Source organism: Manacus candei, unplaced genomic scaffold (genome assembly GCF_025592945.1).
Source record: "Manacus candei isolate 608988 ecotype Guabito, Panama unplaced genomic scaffold, ASM2559294v1 h1tg000037l, whole genome shotgun sequence".
Classification (NCBI taxonomy): domain Eukaryota; kingdom Metazoa; phylum Chordata; class Aves; order Passeriformes; family Pipridae; genus Manacus; species Manacus candei.
This window is the reverse complement of record NW_026138085.1, coordinates 5,951,622-5,960,631: the sequence shown is the minus strand read 5'-3', so window position 1 is coordinate 5,960,631 and position 9,010 is coordinate 5,951,622. Positions and strand designations below refer to the sequence as shown.

The following is a 9,010-nucleotide window of genomic DNA, read 5'->3' as shown; positions in this document are numbered from 1 at the left end:
TCTCAATGCTATTAGGAATAAGCCTTTTCGAACAGAGGGGCTCAATGGCTTAAATGCCATGTCCTCCTCCTCCAGAGAACCAGATTAGAACTAATCACAGCTCACTGTAGGAACATAAGTTTTTGTATTTTTTTTTTTCAAGAGAAGAACAAGCTTTTATTACTTTTTAATGTATTATGCTATTGTAGAGTCATAAAGTAGTAAGTACTGCTTGGAAACCAGGGTGACAGTTCTTGAAGAAGGAGTTTGTTTCATGAGCAGAAGGGAAATCTGCAGTTGTGATACAGTTCAAATGAGTTGGAGGATACCAGAGGATTTGCTTCTTTGTCAAAGCAAAGGGGAGCAAGGGGAGGCTCATGCAGTAGCTCGGTCTGATTAATAACTACCAGAGTGCCCATTTTTCTAAGGTTTCATGCCATTAATATGTCTCCCAGTGTCAAATCTGGTTGCCATTTCTCTTGTAAGACACTTTAATAATAAACTGTAAAATCAATGGCACACAGAAGCAACCTTATAAGGTGAAAGTGCCCTGCTATATCTTAACTTGAAACTCAAAGTCACAAATCTCCTTTCTGGCTTATGTATTACTTTGCTGAAACTTTACTCTGTAGCTCAGTTGTAAGAACCTGTTTTTGTTGTTCCTGAAGAGCTATTTGTCACTGGGAGGCACAGTGAAGTCATAACCAGTTCTGTGACATAGATCACAAAAGAGGTGGCAGAGGGTTGCTTAATTTCATCATGGAACTGCCACAGAACTTGTCACAATCGCTGGAAGTGCTGCTACTGACTTCAGTATAATTTGGGTAAGTCCTCATAGGCACAGCTCTCGTGGGAGCCTCTTGGAACAGTACAAGGTCTGACAGTGAACACGGTGTTGGTTGCAGGTAACTTCAACAGTTGTGCCCTGTGCTGGGGAACAGACTCAAGCCAGAATGTGCTCAGGGGTTCTCTCAGCCTTTAATAAGTAAATAAAACATAAATATATGCAAAATTTACCTTATTCCTGGAAGTTCACAAACACTAACTCATTAGTCAAGCAAAACCTCACCAAGCTCTGCCATCTGGCAAATAGTTATTCACCCATTTCAATAAATGGATGAAATCTGTTAGTTTAATTTTTATGCAAAATGTGCATGTACCTCTTGTTTTCTCCCACGACTTTAGGCTGAACCATGACAGCTACAGTTCTAGGATATTTTTTAAAACTGCAGAAATTATGGCATTGATATCATGTAAAGAAAACAGTTTTCACAGTACTGAGCAAGCAGAATTAAGTCTTTATCGTACATTTATAAATATTCAAATAACAAAAAGCAATAGAAAATTATTTAAGCTCCTGTTATTTCATTGAGGAACTTAAGATGACTGGATGACCAGCATGAAATGCATCGTAGCATTAACTGAACAAATACAGAACTGGATTACTCTGAATCTGTAGAGAACTGCAGAATAAAGGACATTATCAAGGATTCAGTGGCAAATTCCCCTTACTGACAAGCATTTGTTATAACAGTGAAAGGAAAGCCCTGCATGAAAACCATAAGCTGCAAAATTCATTAAGAAAGATCCTTTCAAAATGAGGCCTGGGAGACCCTCTCTTATTGTGGAAACCAAAGCATAGCCATCTGTGGTTACCAGTTTTTCAGACTTATGTATCACTGAAGCTAAATTGATGAAGAGCCTGACTATGCTAAAGTGGAGAGAGAGAGAGAGAAAAGGGGTTTTATACAAGGAAAGGAAAAATGGACTGAGATCAATGAAAGAAGAGGAGGTAAGAGAATAAATAGGAAAGAAAAAATATTGTTACCTCTATAGATGGGGAAAGGAAGGATTGACTAGAGGAAAAAGATCAGTTTCTGGGGATAAGATCAATATATTTACACCTCATATCTCATATAGGTTCTCTTTTTGTGTTTACAAGAGTAAGGATTGTCATTCCTTTCTATAGGAGGACAAATATCCAACATGTAGAAAGTAAGGTGCCTCCTACCAGAGCAGGCAGACAGGTGTAGCAGCTGTGACAGAACGATTTCTCTCTATCATTGATCACGTGGTTCAAGTGCCATATGTAAAATAAACCCCAGGGTCTGGTTTGCCATCCTTTCCCATGCAAGCAAATGCAGAGGAGCAGCAAACTTGATTGTTTTTCTAGGTGAAACTAATGACCACAGATTTAATCACAGGCAAGTAGGTGATAGCACAATCTGCTGTCCATTTGGCCTTTAGTCCCTTATAGCTGATTGGAACTATTTAGAATTCAGGTAAGCTCTGGTGAACTTCACCTCTTGAATTAACATACTGGTTAGTTTATAACCTAAATGTCAGCAGTTTTTCATCAGATCACTGCTACATGACTTACATCACTAAAGGGATATTTTGGAATGATGACCCAACACTGGGTGCTGCCTCTCTGAGTTCGGTGGAACTGTAATCACCTGGTTCAGTAGAGGGAAAATAACATTTACATTTCTTTTCAATATATTTAGCTGAGATGCCTTTTTCCAATATACTTTACTTTAGTATTTATCTTTGTCTTTGGCCTGGTAATAAGAGATGTCAAAATTCAACTGGGTAGGCTTTGGTTGCATGGTTGCTTTGATGAGAGTTAGATAATCCAGCTGGAGGAGCCCAGAACCATTCAGATGGCATGTGATGGGATGGAATGGGGGTTGTCAGTTCCCAGGCAGTCTCAATAGCTCTTGCTGAAGCTGTAGGGGAAGATGTTTTGCTTTATTATAATGTAGGACTTAATGTTTATAATGAGGGCTGAAATTTCACCTCAGTACAGCTCTGGATATGGGAAAGAAAAGTGTCTATTTTTCCTTCCAGGGAAAATTTCCATTCCAGTGATGGTCGGTCCGTGAAAGACTATTTTACAGAGTACTTAAAGAACTGTTATATTCGTTGTTAGACTGAATGAGTTTTGTTTACCCACTAAGTATTTGGATTTAAATTTGGGTACTGTTCCTCTAGTTCCTGCAGCATGAGACCTTAGCCAGGAGGGCCTTGACAGCTGCAGTACAGTGAGTCTAAAGGGTGGACTAGAAAATGAAGTGTGGTAGACGATTTCTGTGGCAGGATGAAGTGGATTTTGGAACTCAGGGAGAGAAGGGTATATGGCAGTATTTGAATTTTCTGCCTTTGTTTAATAGAATACGAGAGAAGGGAAAATAGGAATGACTGGGTAGTAAAAAGGAGCAACTTCCTCATTCAAGAGCTGATACAGGTGAGATGAAATGTGCCAATGAGACATTTGTGGCTTTATTGGGGAGTACTGTGAACCATGGCAAGCACCATATAAAATCAATATACAGGTGGACTAAACAACAACCTACCTGTAAGCTGAACAGTCTGAGAACTGAATAGTCATTAACACAGTCAGACTTCATAATGCTCTTGGAATTATTTTAGTGGAAAATTAACCTACTTGATGTGGATGCAGTGGCTCATTCTTTTGATTTACACCTAGCTATTCCCACAATAATAAAACATTAATACTCTGAATCTTTCATTTGGAAAATATTCATTGTAATAAACTATGTATTAAGGTATCTGCTTACTTTTTTATTCTCTAGTTCTTTGGAGTTTTCATTTCACTTATACCAGTTTTTCATTTTGTTTTTGAAATTAACTCTCCAACAATCCATTTCTCTTACATTCCTTCTAAGGCAACAGAATCTTAAATTGCTGACAAAGTATATCCAGTGAAGTAGCCAGTAGTTAATGTATTTAAACCCCAAATCCCTAGAAAAGTTTTTACTGAGAAGGAGAAGCCCTTAAATGTGGTTTGTTTTTTGAGGTTCTGCATTGGGGTTTTTGTTGTCTTGGGTTTTTTTGAGATTTGTACAGTATGCCTTTACTTTTACTGAATGCACTATTGAAAGGTACAAAGATAATTTAAAACAAGCTTTTACAGATGTTTACTAGAACTTTTGTAACAGTTGAATGATAATTCAACATCTTATGTTGATAAGGTTTTCAACTAGAACTGAAAGTTCTCATTTTCTGTTCATACATCAAGAAGACTTCTTTCACAATGTAAAATGTATCCATGCAGAGACTTTGTAGATAGAAAAATGGCCAGAAAATCAATAATTGCTACGTGGGCTGGACTCAGCTGAAGTCCAAGGAAAGACAGAGGAGGGAAAATGTGAGTGAAAGGAATAAATTAACAGACATTTGTGGCAAAGGGAGTGTTAAACCAAGGTAACACTGGCAGGAGCAGCCCATCCAAGAATAACTGTGCACATGGCATGGCCACAATTCCCTGCACCACCTTTGAACAGCTTGTTAGATGTGTTAGACCTGTAAGAGCATGATCTGCCTGAGCTGCTGCCCCAAAGGTATCTCATTTAGGATGCCACAGTGGCGTGGCTGAGCTGTTCCTGCTGTTCCTGGCAGGCTCCTTGGATCTGGCTGAGGTGCACATGCAAAGCATGTAAGTCATGAAAAAGGATCTTGGTGGAAAAAAGTGAACAAATCAAACAACTGCCAAAATGAGTGTTTAAATACCCGTGAAATTCACCAATAGTCAACAAAATTTCTCTCCCTTATTCCATGACATCAGTGCTGTTGGAAAATTACTCCAGAGATGAAAAAAATTATCCGAGAGTTGCATTTATTCTCAGAGATTCTTCAAATTGTTAATGGAGATTTGTGAATAAAGAGTTTTATCAACTATTTTTACTATTGCATGTACACAGTTCTTTATTAGAAAACATAGGCTTCTGAAATTAAAAAAAAAAAGTTTGAGTTGGTTCTTAAGACCACTGAGCTACTTCAGCTCCAGAATCAGTGGTGTCCAAATCAACATTTTAATGGGTACTCGTATTCCTGCTCACTGTTTGGAGAGGGAGGGTCCCCAGCTCAGAGAAATCAGTCCAGATGCTTCTGCTCAGTTTGGTGGGATTCAGATTAGATCCATTGCAGAGCTGGATCGGGGGGCTGAAGCAGCAGAGTGAACCTTTCCCCAGGGGGGGAAGTGTTACCATACAGAACGTACAGAACTCACCACAGAGTAGGGGCACAGTCCATGTCTGTGAGAGAATCTCTGTGGAGAGCTAAAAAGAACACTGGGTTTTACATTTTCAACCAAGGAAGTTACTTCGAGTGCATTTGATTAAACAGAATATTTCATTTACTGTTTTAATAATAAATCATACACACTGAATAAATGTAATATTTGTAATACCATTAAAATGTAATTTCTTTTGTACTGTGAGTGAATTACATGATAGGTGTAACATACTTTTTCTTTGTTCTTGGTAGAGTTTTAGCATGTAATTATTTTCCAATTATCTGACTGTTTCTTGAGCATTTTAATCCTTTTTGGAGGAGATTCATTTCAGTGGGAGCAAGGGCTTTAAATGCCACTAAAGGTGTGGGCTTAGTCCTAAAATTCTTACCAGTCATTGTTTTTCAGTGGTAAATAACTCCAAAATGTATGACCCCTAAGCACACCAACTGGTTGTTTTGAGTTGTTGTAAATTCAAGATGGCACAATACAGCCTCATGTTAATTTTCTTGTCATCGAGCCAGTGATGCCGGTTTGTGTCTGCTGAGGCCATGACCTCATGGTCCTGCTCTGGATTGTGTTCTGATTTTTAGGAATGGTCAAGGTGTTGTGTAGTTCAAAAAGACTTAAACCTTGTATTGTACTTGGCAGTACAACACTGTTTTCCTGTTGGAGGTAGGATGATAATTTGAAATGAGTTGGTGCAATTTCCTCACAGCTCAGAATTTGGTAGCAGTGAGGTTGCTGATAAACCTGATTAATTAATATACTACTTTGTAAGCTTTATTTGTTTAATTCTGGAATGAGAGAAGAAGGAGCTGCCTCCCACATAATAGCCATCTTTTACCTACCTCTCTATTTTATTTCTAATACTCTTTATGTTTGTAAAGCTTATGTCTTCCTTTTTATATCCTGATGCTTGTAGTCTGTTTGAAAAGATATAGAAAAGTAACAGCTACATATTTTTGTGTTTTTCAGTATGTTTATCACACATGACCATGAAATTAGCAGATTACATTTTTTTATTAAAGTAAAATAGGCTCTTGCAAGTTCTTTATAAAAGTGAAACAGAATTTTATGCAGCTGTTATTTGTAATGTTATGAAAATTACACATCTATAAACTAATAGAAGTCATATATTCACAGTAGGAATGGTAAGTTACAGAACAAGGACAGTTGCAGAGAAAAGAACTATATGGAAATAGTAATTTTATTTGTAAAAATATCAAAACAATTTAGGAAAGAATGAAGCTTCTTCATCTCTAGATAAACTTTAAAACTGTCATAGTTTTCAACTTTTTCAGCACTTATTGTCTTGTTCAGATCTGTAATTGTAAAATCTCTGTTTTTGCTTTATTGTCATGATTATTTATGTTTTCATTCTAATATAAGAAAAAAGATCTGTCTAGAAGCAAGTCAGTGTTTTCCAATAAGTACTTAACAAGCAGTTAAATATTATTTTATAAATTTTTCAGTGGATATTAAAGTGCAACTATTAACCAAAATAAGGAAAGAGTAGCTACTTCTTTATTTATTTATTGTTTCTTTAGAAACACTGCGGAGAACATTTTCTCAGTGTTCAAGGGCAGTCATTGCTAGAAAAAAGAGGGATCCTTTATTCTGTCAAATGAAAAATGGAAACATTTTATGGAATTGACACTGTCACCACAACAACATTGCTTAAATAATTAGTTGTCCTTACTCAGATATGGGATCATTGACTTGGTGGATATCAAACTGACAAGTCATCCTGTTAAATTTCAGTTTGTTAGTTCCTATTAACAATTACTTTTATCATTCTCTCACAGTATTTTGATATATGCATTTGGTGTTTCTGATATCAGTTAAGCAATTGGAATTTTTTTTTCATTATTTCTGATTTCTTTGTGCTTTAATTCACATATTAAAGTTTACCTCAGTACTTACCACGTATTTATAAACACCACTGTTCCTGATTTTTAATTAATTTTTCAGAGGATCTCATTGCATTCTACAGGCAACAAAAAGCAGACTCTGTTGAAAAGCTGTTACTTTTTTGTTTCTCAGAACACACCGAGCGCAGACAATTTAAACCCCGGAGAGATGCTGAACCAAGAGGGTTTTTGGAGACTGTGTGACCTGATGTGTGTTCAGACCCAGCGAAGTCTTCTTATCAGAGACTGGTGTCTTCCTCAGGAAGCAAAGGTAGGATGGCCTGGGGGTGGGGGAAGGTCATTTAGATCATGTTTTATGCATCCAGAGACCTTAAAGCACCTTTAGATTTGTCTGAGGCATTTGTGTATAGAGGGATCAACTTTGCTGGTCTTAGGCCTGAAACAGGATGAAGCTAAAGAGGATGCAGAAGCAAATGACTTCCCATTCAGCATTATTTTTTTTTTTTTAAATTGAGTTAATATCTAAAAATAAAAAATAGAAAAGTAACTTTTCCTTGCTGTTCTACCTATTGTGTCTTCACAAACGTGGGTGATGAGCTGTGAGCTACAGGTGCATGAGGACAAATTTCCCAAAAAAGCTGCTGTTCTTTTGTACATTCAGTTTACTTCTGTTGCATTTGTCTCTGTGATCCTCTGCCAGTCATTCAGTCCTGGGAACAAATCTGGCTGCTTGGACTAACCATTTTTATGGATGTTCCTGGTATTCAGCTGCCAATCAGATGCATGCAGATGCAAATTGGTTAGATCCACAAGTACTTTGATTTGCCTCTAGACTCGTCTCTAGCCTGTGAAGTCTCAGGAAGGATTTTTGTAGGTGGAATTTTGGCTTTCTTAAAAGGACCCTGAACCTTCAAAACACCTCCACTTAATGGTTGGTTGGGTCAGTTTGTTTATGCTTACTTTGTAGATGATGAAAATCCTGCAAGCCTAAAGCTCAGCCTGAAAAAATATTGCTGAGGCTAAAAATACTTGCAAATAATGTAACAGATAAAGCTCTGAACAAACAGATTTTATTTGACAGTCTTGAAATTTTTTTCAATGACCTCACAAAAGCATTAAATGGGAATGGCCAGGGGGACAGGCACTGAATCAATAGGCACAGTAAGTTTGTGAAATCGATTTTTTGCTTTTCACATACACAAGAATTGATGCAGTCAGTGCTGTGTAACTCCCATTAGTTGCCCAGGGTGACAGAGGATTTATCAATTGCTTATTGACTTCTTTGATGCCATGGGGGGAAATGGAAATAGCTGCAAAGTTAACTGTGTAATACAGAAGATACCCTTCCCCAGCTGAGGTATTAATATGAGCAGAGTAGATTCTCCAGAGCTTCACAGTTTTTCTGCCACAATACGTTTGCTATCAACGATTCTGCAACCAAAAGCAGAAAAAATATTACTGCAGTGACAAAATTGCTAAAATGTATGTAGGTAATATATATTCTACATGTAAAACAGAGCTAACATGGTGAATGTTATGAAAGTATATCATAGAGGGTGGTGAGGCCCTGGCATGGGTTGCCCAGAGAAGCTGTGGGTGCCCCATCAAGGCCAGGTTGGACAGGGCTTGGAGCAACCTGGTCTAGTGGAAGGTGTCCCTCCCCACAACAGAGAGGTTGGAGTGAGATTGTATTTATTGTCCCTTCCAACCCAAACCATTCTGTGATTCTATGGTACGTTACTCTCTAGTAGTCACTCAGTTTTTATGCAGAAATTCCTGTTCAGTTTAGTAGGATGACTATGAAAAAGTTACTCTTCCCCACAACTAAAGGCATCTCCTCATCACTTTGAGCATTTTTACAGTGGCCACAGGCTCCAATTTCTCTGTTCTAAATAGCATATTTCACATTTAACAGGTACAAAATCAGCTACTGCTTCCTATGTGCCCTACTCAGTCTTCTTACTTCCCCTGGGTATGAGGTGTGGGAGAGCTCATTAAATTTCTGAGTCAGAAAAGAGAAAACAGTAAATAAAAATAAATTTATAAATTAAAAATACACCATCTGTGGTATAAACAGGGCACTCTGAAATGTTAGTTAAGATTTCCATAAATGTGACACATG

At 37.6% G+C, this 9,010-nt stretch overlaps 1 protein-coding gene across 1 annotated transcript in view; it reads left to right on the top strand.

Annotated features, from left to right (window-relative positions):
• The first annotated feature begins 686 nt into the window (after positions 1-686).
• The window catches only part of TENM2 (teneurin transmembrane protein 2), a 1,665,603-nt gene continuing 1,657,279 nt past the window's right edge, over positions 687-9,010 (top strand). The window contains exons 1-2 of the mRNA XM_051794292.1: positions 687-803; positions 7,061-7,198. The gene's annotated coding sequence lies outside the window, so the exon portion shown is untranslated. The remainder of the gene's footprint in view (positions 804-7,060; positions 7,199-9,010) is intronic.